At 51.7% G+C, this 13,812-nt stretch overlaps 1 protein-coding gene across 1 annotated transcript in view; it reads right to left on the minus strand.

Annotated features, from left to right (window-relative positions):
* The window catches only part of SRRM3 (serine/arginine repetitive matrix 3), a 55,467-nt gene extending 42,444 nt beyond the window's left edge, over positions 1 to 13,023 (minus strand). The window contains exon 1 of the mRNA XM_036279595.1: positions 12,993 to 13,023. The gene's annotated coding sequence lies outside the window, so the exon portion shown is untranslated. The remainder of the gene's footprint in view (positions 1 to 12,992) is intronic.
* Positions 13,024 to 13,812: the final 789 nt, after the last annotated feature.

Consider the following 13,812-nt stretch of genomic DNA (forward strand, 5'->3'; position numbering starts at 1 on the left):
CCTCTCTCACCAGGGGGCAGCACTCACTTCCCTGCCTCCACTTGCCAGACACCTACCATCCTAGTGGTAAGGCCAGGACTCCAGGCCTCCACACCCTCAAATGTACAGGTTCCCACAGCTTCATGTAAGCTCTCGGTTCACAGTCACGCACAATTCAACTATATTCTTGCTGCTAAGGTCTTTCTGTTGTCTCCTATGGGCCCAGGAAAGCAGGGGGTGGGGTGGGGTGGACAAGGAGCGCTGAACTTGGAGTCAGAGGACTTGTGCTTGAATTCTGGTTGTACCACTTCTGCCTGGTGATCAGGGAAAGTCACTAAAGCTCCTGAGCCTCAGTTTTCTCACCTGTACAATGAACACAGTACTCCTTATCTCACAGTGTGGTGGAATCATTTATTCTTTCAGTGACAAGCTTGTTATGAAGACAGATCCTAATTACACCCTCTCCTCGCACCCTGGCCTGGTGCTGGGGGAGCAAATAGGAGACCAGAGAAAGTCTACTTGGCCTGGGATGGTCAGGGAAGGTTTCACAAAGGCAATGGTGTTTGAACTGGCCCTTTGGAAGATGAGTTGTTCCTTGTAAGGAAGGGACATCCGGGGAGGGGGCGGGCAGCACAGGCTGAAGGCAAGGGCAGGCAGGGTGCAGGACCTTGGGCCTAAGAGGACCAGGGTGGAGTGTGATCATGGTGAGCTGCCTTCCTGCAAGGTGGGAGCTGCAGACCCAGTGTGAGTCCTTCTAGAGAAAAAGCCCAGTGTGGAAGAGAGGGTGGGCAGGGACATGCCTCTTGAGATTCCTGGAGGAAAAAAATTCTTTGTAACTATAAGAAACGTGATGGAACTGACAAACACACAGGAAACCACATACTTAGGTTGTGAAACTAGGTCTGGGTCTTTGTGAAAATGAATGTGCAACAACAATGGTTTGTCAAAATGTTTTGTGAAGCTAGGAAAGAAAACCCATCTCTGTGTCCAAGGAAACTCGGTGTGTCTCACCGCACCTCAATCCCTGGCACTGAATCCAGGCTGTACCTGTGACACCAATGTGTCCCTTGGAGTACTAGGGGAAGGGGCTCTCCTGTCAACCCCTCCTTTCCCTGTGGGGCCCTTCTCCAGACCAGTCCCTGAGCTGCTCCCGCCCAGTGCCTACAACACACTGGAAGCCCTTCCCATGCTCCCTGCCCAGGAGGGTAGGGCTGGGGGGTAAGAGGCACAAGATGGGAAGAAAGCCCTTCAGCTCAAGGGGCAAATCAAGCTCTCATGTCACAGCTAATCATCAAGTGGCCACTCTGGGCCCCAGCAGAGGACAAGAGAGAGATACAGGGGAGAAGCAGTGAAGCCTTTAATGTGTTAAGGTAAGTGCTGGCAAGGCACACATGTAGAAACATTAACTGAGGGGTGGGGGGTGGGGAGGAGCATATCTGGGAGGTCTTCCTGGAGGACAGATATTGAAGCATAAGTAGGAGCTGGTGGGACAAAGAAGGGGAGGAAGGATGTCTTGGGTAGAATGTGGAATGTGTGGAAAGAAGGCTTAACAAGGAAGGAGAGAAAAGCATGGGCTTCTGCACAGCTGAGCACAGTGGATGGGAGAGGACAGAGGCGCTAGGGTTATACCCTGTAGGCAATAGGGAGCCAGAGAAGGTTGTTGAGCAGGAGAGATCATGGTCAGATTTGCATTTTAGAAAGATCTCTTTTGCTAACCAGTGCCTTCACTTTTGTTGACCCTTGCCCTTTAGAGAGAGGTGTGACCCTAATTTCACATTAACCCAGTCCACATTAATCAAGACAGATATAAAACTTGAAATGCATTAATAAACAGACTCGATGAAATAAAAAAAATTATCAAGACAGATGTGTGCAGAGCAGCAAGTGGCAGAAGAGCCAGCTTAGGCTCGAGTCACTTACATGTGCCGCAAAGTGACTTAACCTCTGTGCTATTTCCTCATTTGTAAAATGGTGTCAATATAAGTAACCCCCTTAAGGTTGAAGGAGTTAACCCTTTAGTTAAGGGTACTAAGTTCTATGTCTAAGTACCCTTGCTAGTATTACCATAAACAATCAACCAGTCTAAACCTCTACAAGCATGAGTGAACCAGTAAGACATGTAGATCAGCATAAATCAGAACAGATTATGTAGATAATTTGCCACTCCAAACCAGTACTAACTTGTGAAGACTAGTAGGCCAACAAGGTCATTTTTCACAGACACAACCTACATGGACCAGTAGACCAATATTCACTGGGGAAAATGCTGCAGGGTGAGGCCCGGGAGGAAGACGCTGGGGCGGCCAGCAGTGGGGTTAGCTAAGTGAGTTTCCCCTCTGCCTCCTGGGGACTCTCTGGGGAGGGCGGGAGACTCTGGCACTGCTGCTTGTTACCCAACCCTCCAGAAGACGCTGTGGGGGAGGGAGGAGAGAGGAAGAAATGCTGAAAGCCTTCCTTTCAATTATTCAGCAGCCAGAGCTTCCTGCCGCCCCAGGTTGGAGCCAGAGGAAGTCCTTGGCCAGAGTCCCCAGGCTGGGGCTGGCTGGGTTGATAGAGTGCTGGTTCCAGGAGGGGCAGGCAGCCTGGCCTGCAGGGGTGCTGGCACCACAGCCTGGGCCTGCGCCTCAGTACGCTTGGTCCTCTTCTGCCCTCCCCTATCCAGCCCTGTGCTGGGACCAGCCGGCCCTGGGCAGGGCTTGGAGCTATCCCTGGCCCTGCAGTCTCAATCTGTGCTATGGAATGGAGGTACTGAGGCTGGCCAAGTTCCCAGAGCCAAAATGGGGTATCCAGGGGAGGCAAGGGAAGGAAGGCAAGCCCACTGACCACAGGGGAAAGCCCAGGCAGCTTAGCTGGCACCTAGGTCCTGGGCATCCTGTCCAGCCCCAGCCTGTCTCATGCGTGGCACTCTGCTCCACCCAAGAACACACTGGTCCATGCTGGTCCCTCTGCCTGGAATGCTCTTCCCCTTCCATTCATTCTACAAGACTCTCTCAAGTATCACCTCCTTAGTGAAGCCTGCCATGACCTCCACTGGGGGACACACCTCTGTGGTGCTCCGGGGGCCTCACCCTCTGGTTACCACTCTCAGCATTTACCTTCGTTCTATTGAGACTGTTAGCTCCCTAGCCTAGTAAGGGCTCTCCAAGGGCAGTGACTGGGTTGCCTCTGTCTTCATCTCCCTGGTGCTCATCACAGAACTTGGCACAAAGCAGCCATCTGTGAATGTTTGTTGAAACCCAGACTGTGTTTGCATTGACGGTGAGCTCACTACTTGTTTTTTTATTACTGCCATTTCTGGGGACTTCAGTGGGAAAGGTCCCTAGTTACCGCTCTCAGTATTCCTAGACTTTGTGTGTTGACATTTGCACAGGCCATATTGTCATACACTTTTTAAGACCTGGACTCCAGCTGTTTTTGAAGGGACTGGGTGGACTTGCCTGGCATCCAGTCTCCTGCCCATCAGCCTAGGGCCCCTGTTCCCGTTCCTGTTGGCTCTTATTTGGATTCCCAGAGCAGATGATCTGAGTGTCCTAGGGAGAGCCACCTAAGTATGTGTTAGCAGGACTCCATGCTCTCCAAGGACCCTCTCATGTTGGGCTCTGAGGCTGACCCTGGAGTACAGAGGAGCCCGTATGCTCTCATCAGCTTCCATCACCCTCTTCACCTTCTCCTCCCCACCAGGACACAACCCTCCCAGGCTCACACCTGGGAGCTGGGCTGAGGAAAGGTACTATGAGCTAGAAGCTCTATAACCAGATCTCTTTTCCTTTTGGGGCCTCAGTTTCCCCATCTGGATGACATGTCAGGGGAGTGGGGCCAGGGTAAGGCTGGGCTCTGAGTCCTTGGCAGTCCAAGACTTGGAATAATCAAAGCTGGGTGGTGATGGGCCTCCCCAGGAGTTATCACAGGAAGGGTGTGCTGGGACAGACAGATAAGCCCCTTCTACCCACTGGGGCAGGTGACAAGAGAAGCCAGGGTAAGCTGCTTCCACTGCCCACACAGTCTCATTATGGAAAATTCCCTCTATTGACTCAGCTCTAATCAGGCAGGCTGCCCAGGGCATCCCCCCTAGGTTTCTGCTGGGCCCCGTAGATCAAAGAGAACCGGGCTGGGGGCTGCGCCTCAGCTGCCATTCTCATTGATCCAGATGCGCCTCTAGTTGCTAGGCAACAGTCTCCAGTCTCTCCTGGTCTTTCCTCCCCCAGGGGCTGCAGGATAGGGCAGTTAAGGGGGGGAGAGACCCCACATTCATTCTCCAGGTTTTCTCATACCAAGCTAGAGGTCTCTGTCAACAAGCAGGGGAGCCCCCCACCTGCCCAGGAAGTGCCCCCTATTCTGGGAGCTTGGCCTCTCACTAAAATGAACCCCTTTCTCCCCTCACATTTGTATTCATTTTCAGAATATTCAAAATCCACACCTCCTCTGCTCCATGTAAGCACTCTCTCAGGAATACAGGCCAGGGATTCACAGAGAGGGTGGGGAGACCTTCACAGGGTCAGTGACAAAGTCAAGATAAGAGTGCAGGCTCCCAACTTCCAGCTCTGTGTTTTACTAGATGTGAGAGCCATTTAAATCTTGAGAGAATGGCTCTGAAGACAAATTCACACTCCCAGTTTTGAGTGGGTTGGCTTTTTTTTTTTTTCTTTTTCCAAAACGTAGGATGCATTTCATAGTAGTTTTTTTTTTCTTTTTTGTTTCAAGTGCTATAATTTAAAACTGTAAGTTGTGCTTTAAAACGGGCATAAAAGTGTACTATGGATTTTGGGGACTGCAATGGACTAAATAATGGAAATCTGATCATTTTATCACAGTTTAATATTTTACAGATTTTATCTACCCGATACTGCTCATCCACATCCCTTTTTTAAACTGAATATGTACATATCATCCAGCAGTTATATGTGACCTACTTATATCATGGCTTATTTAGGGTTTTAATGTCTCTCCCCATCTGAGGTCTTTTTTTAAAAAAATTTTTTATTCTTTACTGATTTTAGAGAGAGAGGAAGGGAGAGAGATAGATAGAAACATCAATAAGAGAGGACATCGATTGGCCTGCTGTCCCCCACTGGGCATTGGGTCCACAACCTGAGCACTTGCCCTGACTAGGAATTGAACCGGTGACCTCTTGGTGCATGGGTCAATGCTCAACCACTGAGCTAAACCAGCTGGGCCCCTGTCAGAGGTTTTTATAGCCCTTGAGGATTCAAAGTATCTGGCTCTTCCCTCTGGTCCCTCATCAAACCTTCTTTTTTTTAAATGCAACTAAGGAAGAGGAAGAGGTGATGTACTTCCTCAAGTGTGAAGAGGCAGAACTCAGCAGTCCAAGGGCCCAGCCCTAAGAACCACTGAGAGGTGCATGGTCCCTGGGCAGCAGTCCTGGTGTCCTTGGTCTTGCCACTGCCTGCCATCTGCTCCCCCCAGCTCCACAGCACAGTGACAGCTCCTCCCTGACTCCTCTGCCCAGCCTCAGTCACACACTTCAGCTCTGAGAGGCACAGCTTTCCAGGGTCCTTGACAAATGGTAACCAATTAATGTCAATTAATCTGATTAGCCTAAATAGTTAATTAAGCAGTTAATTAAAAACATCATTGACAATAACCTAGGGTTCCTGAGGGATTGTGAGTGGGAGGTATGAATGATGGGGGAGGGGAGTGCCTCCTTGCTCTGGGAAGGGGCAAGCCCTTTAAGGTCAGATTGGGAGTGAGGGTCACTTCTGCAGCTGTGTCTTCTCCCAATCTTGCTCAGCCCATAGAATCATCATCAGGTTGTCTAACCTTACTCCAGCCATAAGCTCACTCCTGCCTCTGGCCAGTGTTGCGAGGGTCTGAATTCTATGGAAGAGGCTGAACTTGAGCATAGCACAGGAAGGAAAAAGTCCTTTCTGGGAAACTAATCTTACAATCCCAGAGAGGAGTCCTGGCCTTTGTTGCCACCACCCCCACCCAGACCACACACCTTGCAGTTTACAACCCCATTAAGACCAGGGACTTCCTCAAGCTGCAGAGCAGCCCTGGAGGGGAACTGTCATCCTTAAGCCCATCTTACAAATGGGGAAACTGAGCACCTCCCATATGCCATGCCCTGTGCTTGCACTGGGGACCTGCAACCATAAATAACACAGGGTCCCTGCCCTCGAAGAACTCCTAGTCTGAAGCATCACAGAACAGTGCAGCCTCTGTGGTCCGACCACGTCTTAGCTGGGTGATGCTGACATGCCTCAGTACCATCCGCTGTGACCTGGCTCCTTCTTAGGATGTTGTGAGGACTCAATGAGTTAGTACACATGAAGGGTGCTAGCTGGTGTTCATGATGATTACTGAGGGAGATGGAAGGCAAACTGGGCAGTTGGGGGCATGCAGAGGAAAGGTCCCGGAACAAGCATTGCACAGATGGCATGTGAGCAGAGTCTGAAGTTCAAGGAGGTAGAAAAAGAGAAAGAAGGGGATCCAGCTAAAAGGAACAGCAGGTGCAAAGCAATGAGGCACCAACTCCAACTCCAGATGTACAGTCACCTGAGAGCTTTGAAAATGCAGACCACTAGGCCCCAAACTCATATTCTGAATGGGTGGGTCCCAGGAATCTGCTTTTCATAGAATGTTCTGGAAGTACCGAGGCAGGTACTCTGCATTTAGAGACCGTGACTGCTGTGGTTCTGGATGTCCCAGGTTGGGAGGAGTAGAGCCACCGTAGGAGAGGACCCAGGCCATGTGACCTGTGTCCTGAAAGCACACCACAGGCCCCCCTGTTCTCTCCATCTGTCCAAATCATGCTCGCCCTTCAGGGTGACCTTCCTGAAATGGCTCTGGTTGTGTGCTTACCTGCTGGAAACATCCCTTAGTTTCTCTGCTGCCTACAGAGAAAGATTAGAGTCCCCCACCTAACACTAAGGCCCCTCATGAGGCCTCTCTCCAGCCTGGTCCTTGGTCCCTCAGGACAGGTCCTGGTTCTCCAGCCACACTATTCCCTAAGTGCCTGGTGCTCTTTCTTCCTCCATAGTTCTGCTCATGCTGTTTCCTCTGCCCAAAATGCTCTTCCCTTTTTTCTCCCTCTGGCACACCTGTACTTATCCTATAAGGTTCATCTGAAAATTCCAGCTCCAAAGGCACCCAGCCAGGCAGTCCTCTTGCTACCACAAGTGCCTGGCGGCTCTAGGGATGTTCCCACATAACTCATATTCCATCCCCAAACATCTCCCATTTTGTGGGCCTTGCTCCCCAGTAGACTGAGGGTGGCTCCTCCCTTTTTGCCAGTGCCTCCCACAGGGTTTGGGGATGACAATGATAATTGAGCTTTTCAGTTCAGAGGACCTGCCCAGGAAATGTTTGATGAATGGATGGATGAATGAATGAATGAATTAATGCATGAATGACCATCTATGATTTCTGAAGTATGAGAAGCAAGGGACAGAGGAAGAGAGAAATTGGGAGGCAGAGAAGAGAAGTGTTCTGGGGATAATAGTGGGTGGGTCACAAGGATCAAGAAGCATGTGTCAGTTCATGCCAAACAAGGAGTGGAGATAGGATTGCCCAAAGGCAGGGCCTGCTGAGGGTGCAACTTCCTTACAATCCCAGAAGCCCCCTCTGGCATCCTATTTGGAGAAGGGATCGATGGGCTCCTCTGCCAGTCCTGAATTTTACCCACCCCAGCCTGGGGTTCTCTGTCTGGCACTGAGGTCTGTGCCAGCAGCTGGGATGGGCAAGGAAGACAGACTGGCCCATTTCTCATCCTACTCCTGCCCATGGGTCTTCCTCCCTCCCTGAGTAAACCTAGGCTGGAGGACATGCACATGCACCCCTGTCAAATCTCCCTGAGCAGTGTCTCTGGTACCTGTCTCCTCACCCACTGTGCCATCACATCCTTCCCGGTCTCTCTGCCCTTGGCCTCTTTCTAGCCATCCTCCCCCCTTCCCTCACCAAATGCAGCCAGAGTGGGCTTCCTAAAGTACACATCTGACTGTTTCATGACATTGCTCCAAAGTCTTCCACGACTCCCATTGATTTCTAAATAAATTCCACCTCTTACAGTGGTTTTCAAGGTCCTTCCAGACCTGATCCAGCCTACCACTCCCCCTGGCTGCCCTCTCTCCTTAGGAATGCCCACTGTGCTATGGCTACAATAGATCATTCACTGTCCCTGGCCGACACTCTCAGGCCCCGTAGCCATCCTCCCCAAGGGAAACCACAGCCAGCAGACCTGAAAGTATGTCCCACTCAGAAGGGCAAGGGAGGGGCCAGGTTCTCCCTGCAGCTTTCACTGTCTCCCTGGGAAGCAACTCCACCCATCCCCAGCCTTCTCATGGCCATTAAAAAATAAGCTTTTTGAAGAATCTTTAAAGACATCAGAAAATGCTCACGATAGAGTGCAAAAAGAGGATGCCAGTTTCCCCCAACAGAGTGTTCCCAGTTATTTAACTCGATGTATCTATGAACACATGGACAAAATCCTGGAAGAAAATTCTTCCCCCTGCTTTGTTCACAGTGGCTATCTTTGGGTGGTAGCTATCTTTGATAGTTCCTATTTTCTCTTTGGTTTCTCTGTTTCCCAAGTCTTGTACAATAAGATGTGTCATTTTTTCAAATTAAAAGACTCCAATGAAACTTTCTTTTACCTGTCTCCATCCTGGGGAGTTCTGGGGAATTGTGGTGGAGAGGGGCTTGTTATGGGGAGAGGTCTCAGAGCCACAGGCCATACTCAAAGCTAGAAATTGGAAGGCCAAGAGCTCCCCAGCGCAGTAAGCTGCCTGTACCCCAAGGTCCTGTTCGCTGGGCTCAGGCTGCCTCATGGCCCTCACAGACCCCGGCAAGATGCTAAGGGAGCTGTGGCATTGCCCGCCAGCTCCAGCTGGCAGAGCAGCTTCTGCAGTGGGCAGCAGGCCAGGGCGGGGGTGGCAGGAGGCTGAGGCCAGGCTGACTGCCGAGGAAGCAGTGCTGCAGACGGATGGGCCGTCTGGCTTTTGGCGGCAGGGTGGGAGTCCCTGGGGTTTGGGGGCTGCTCTGGAGCCAAGGCCCACATGGCCACTGAGGCCTTTCTGTTAGGCCAGAAGTTAGCCTGAACAACCTGGAACTGGCACACCTTCCTAGGCCCCCTGAGACCCCCATTCTGGATGACATGGAATCAACAAGTCTTGGCCTTTGGGGATGGAGCTATTGTCCTCCTGGGCTCATGACCCAGAGGAAGGTGAAAGGGCAGAAACCCACAGGTGTCAGCAGGCACTAAGCCACCATGAAGATCTAAGCTGGGTCAGGCTGGGGTCTCTAATGAGCCCCTCGCTGTCATAGGCCCCTCTGCTCCTCTGGGCCTCCTGTTCTCTCTCTGATCTCTCTGTTTCCTCCTTGAGCACCTCCCACCTCCTTCCTCTCTGAACCCACTCTCACTGAGTGCCATCTCTCTGATCCTTTCTTTCCTCATTAAACCCTCCCCCCTCTCTGAACTCCCTAGCCTTTCACTGAACCCAGGTGTTGGAATTAAGAAGGAACTTCATTTCTTGTCTGGCTGCCCTTCCCCACAGGGCTTGGACTAGTTGCCATACCGACCCACCTCTTCTATAGGCCTTGCATCCTTTCTTTAGAGCATCGGCTGCAAAATCCTTCCCTGTCCCCAAGAACTGCACAATCCTTCTCCATGAATAAGCCTCAACCACCGCACCTGGACAAGGGGCCTGTGTATGTGTGCCTTGGGGCCTCTGGGACTCTGGCAAGCAACCCTAGGAGGTGTATGCAGGGCATCTTCAGTGTCCCTGCAGGTCGACTCAAATCCTGGGCCAGAAGGGCTTCAGCTTGGGATCTCCAGGTGAGCTACTGGGCCTCTCTAAGTCATATTTTCCCCCTTGAGTTAAGACTTCAAGTTTGTAGGTGGAAGGGATGGGTACATTTTATTTATTTATTTATTTATTTATTTTTATCCTCACCCGAGGACATTTTTCCATGTTTTATTCAGATAGAGTGGGAGGGAGAGGGAGAGAGAAACATTGATGCGAGAGAGACACATCGAGTGGCCGCCACCCGTACTACCCAATCAGGGCCGGGGACAAACTGCAACTGAGGTACATGCCCCCAGCGGGAACCGAACCCGGGTCTCTCCAGACCGCAAGCCAACGCTCCAACTGCTGAGCCAAACAGGCCAGGGCAGGGATGGGTACATTTTAAATCTCAACTCTAATGAATAAATCAAACCTTGAAACACTGGAGGTGACTTCTATTTCTGCCGATGGAACCACAGGCTTCCCACCATACCGATTTATAGAGCAGAGAGGTTTAAAAATCTTGATGCTGGCAGGACCTTTTAGGGTCATCTAGTCAAGTCCTATTATTTTGTGGAGAGGACACTGAGGCCCAGAGAAGGAAAGGACCTGTTCAAGGTCATACAAGAAGCCATAATCAGAGATGGACCCAGAAAGAGTCTTTGGACTCCTGTCCCAGAGCCCTTCAGTCACCTCCACCACATGCCACCCTCCAACTTCCACTGGCCCACAGTTCTCTGGCTGATCATCCCCTAGGAGAACCTGGGGAACTGAGGACAGAGTGGTGCTGTAGAAGCCTCACTGGGCTCCTGAGGCAGTGGGCTAGGGTTGCTCCAACACTTTGCTCCATGACCTTGGGAAAGTCACATCACTTCCAGGCCTTGTTTTGCTCCTCTGTGAAAAGGACCAGGTTATATGAGTGTGAAATGAGATAATGTATGTGAAGTGATAGGTCTGTGGCAGGGGCTCAGAGTGTGTATAGGAGTTAAAGAAGAGAGTGGGCTCCCCACATCTCCTCAGCAGAGCCCCTGGCTGGCTGCTAGGACAGGAAGAGATATAATTCTGCCCCTGGAGGCAGTATAAAGTGGTCAAAGGAAGGAAAATTCAGTAGGGGAGGCACAGGCCAGCAACGGGGCAGTTGCTCGTGACCAAGACCCTATCTCAGGGGGTGAAGACTAACCGCTTCAGAAAGGAACTGGCAGTCACTGGCTTGCTAAGGTCAGCAAGAGGCTGGCAGGCCGAGAAGGTGAGAAGTGGGTGCAGCAGTGAGCAGATGGGCACGTCAGAACCAGACTCCCCATTTGGCAGGCATGACAGTGGCGGGGGTGGGTTGAGGTGGGGGCACCCAGCTGGCCAGTTCAAAGCATATTCCACCTTCAAAAATCCCAGCGACCTTGAGGGAGTCAGCTCCTTCCTGCACTGCACACCTTCACCCATATGCCTCAGGCTCTCCACCTGGAAAGCTGGCAGCATGAATAAAAAAACTGACATTTAACTGGGATTTGATATCAAGGGTTTGGGACAGGTCATCAGTGCCACTTCTGCCCTAGGGGAGACAGCTTGTGTGGCTTCATGACCTTGGGAAAGTCACTCAAGTCTTGTGTCTCAGCTGTGAAATAGGGACAATGATGGCTGCCTTACGAAGTTTTTGTGAGGATTAACTGTGTCAACTGTAGCACTGTGCCTAGCATGGAGCCTGGCATTAGCCCTCAACCAATGCCCACCTCCTCTGGGAAGAGAAAGAATGGCTTTAGACAATGCTGAAAATGTTTTCACCTTTATCCAGCTCCTTCTTAAGAAATTCTTACTTGCATTCAATTTATTAACACTTGCCCAGTATTTTACAGCTTAAAAATAGTTTTCCATCCATTATCTGGATACTATTAATGCTATGCTTGTTTTACAAATTAGGAAACAGGCTCAGAAAAGTTAAATGGCTTTCTGAAGTCACATAGCTTGGATTTGAACCCATATCCCTCAAACATCAGAATTCATGACTCCAAACCCACCCACCCCTAACTCTTAAAATCCCATCAAGTCTTTATTCACACTTCAAGAATTCTTCCCCCACCCCTCACAGGAGAGTGTTATGGGATATAAAATTAGGGAAACAAGAAGCTGGTGTTATGTGGGAGCAATTTCCTAGGCAGCTTGGTCCTATTTTGGGCTGGGAAAGAATCTGGCACATGCTAGGGACATGACCTTAAGATGCCCCCCCTGACAGGAAACTCTTCAGCCCCTATCCTTCTCTCCATCAAAGTGTCTGCCTTTTCTCTTGACTCAGGACAAAAGACCAGTGCAGGCCCCCTGTTGCCAGAAGTGGGTGAGTGAATGAGGTCTCAGGGGAGCGAGAAGTTATAGCTAGGACAGAGCACAGGCATTAGAGTACCAGGCCAGAACTGGCTGCCTTTCTCTTGCTCTCCCCCAAATCCATCCCCACAATGAACCTACTGCCAGGAGCAGGAACTGCAGGAGGCTTCAACACTGTCCAGGCAGGAGCCCTAGAGGGAGGGGGAGGAGGATGCAAGGCAGAGGCTGCGTCTCTTCTCTCATCTCTCCTTTATACCAGGATTGTGTTCTGGGTTTAGGCCCACTCTGAGCTCTAGAAACTCCCCCTGAGTATCCAGACAGCCCACAGAGAAACCTCCTAAACTCTTAGTGGCTATTTTCACTTCAGTGTCCTCCATCCTCTTCCTGGTGTGAGAGTAAATGCCATCCTGTGTGAGACCCAGTTCTCATTGCCAGCTCCTGCCTCCCCAGAGGCATATGGGCTGGCGAGAAAGGGGCCAGACTGTCCCTTGTGCTGCTCCCTGCTAGACAGAAGCCCAGAATTCAGGTGGGGGCCTGCTCCTTCCAACCTTCCCAGTGACCAGTATCTCCACAGGGTCCCTGCATCAGTCTCTCCCTTCCCTAAGGAGCAGGTCCTTCTCCTCAGTTGGGGGAGGGCAATTGGACTGCAGTTGGAGGGTTCTCCAACTGCTCTCCAGCATTCTCATGGGGCAGGCCATGGTCATTCACGCCCAGAGGAATCCTGTCAATGACCCCGCTGGGTTCTCACTTTCTCCACTCCTCTCTGTGAAATGAACAACATTCCTCATCTCTGTTCTCCAGGTGCCTCGCATCTCCAACCAAACACTCTAGCAATCCTCCAACCTACCCTCTGCTAGGGGGCCTGCAGACTCTGAGTCCCCAGCCCAGCTAAGGAGGCCCGAGGTTCAACCCAGCTCCAGCCCCTCTGGGAAATGCCCCCGCCCCACTAGGGGCTCTCACCTCCCTGCTGACCGCCGCTCTCCGCCGGGCGCTCGAGCTAGGCCCCCGGTCACCGCTTGTCCAGCCCGCCCCCAGGCCGCCTCCTCGGGTCGGCTAGGTAGGGCAGCTCCGTGGGCCCGCACAGCTCCGCGCCCTCTGTCTCCTCACGGGCGCCGCCGCCGCCGCCGCCGCCGATTGCTGAAATGCTGGACAGCGCACCACCATAGAGGCGACCCGCTGGCCGGCCAGAGCGGCCGGGTGCCCACAGCGCCCTCTATAGGTGTGGAGACCCCACCTCACCCCACCCCACGTAGCAAGGCGATAAATGGGGCGTTGGGGGACTCTCCACACAGGGGCGTCTATCTGCTCCACTTCTTGCGGGTGGGGGCACTCTAGGTTCGGGAGGCGTCCGGAGCAAGAGAGGTTATTAATTTGGAACTGGGAATGGAATTCAGGATGCTGAGTTCTGGCCAAGACACTCCGCAGCAGATGTCTAAGAGGGCCCTAGGATACAGCTGGGAGACACCTCCAGAACACCCCTTTCATCGTGCATCCTGGTGGCCGGACCGAGGTCGGGTAGGGTGCTGGTGGGGCACATCTCAGTGGATGAGAGGAAATTTGAGAATGGAGTCGGACCTTCCATGGTGCTCACTCTCTTGGACATCTGGAGTCCTGAGTTCAAGTCACCCTTTGGTTACTTTTCCTGACTTTCTTTTTTTTTCTTTATTGACTTTAGAGAGAGAGGAAGGGAGAGGGAGAGAGATAGAAACATAGATGAGAGTCAACATCTATTGGCTGCCTCCTGCATGCCCCCACTGGGGATCCAGCCCAACCTGGGCAT

The sequence above is a fragment of the Molossus molossus genome, unplaced genomic scaffold, assembly GCF_014108415.1.
Source record: "Molossus molossus isolate mMolMol1 unplaced genomic scaffold, mMolMol1.p scaffold_m16_p_3, whole genome shotgun sequence".
NCBI classification, from domain to species: Eukaryota; Metazoa; Chordata; class Mammalia; order Chiroptera; family Molossidae; genus Molossus; species Molossus molossus.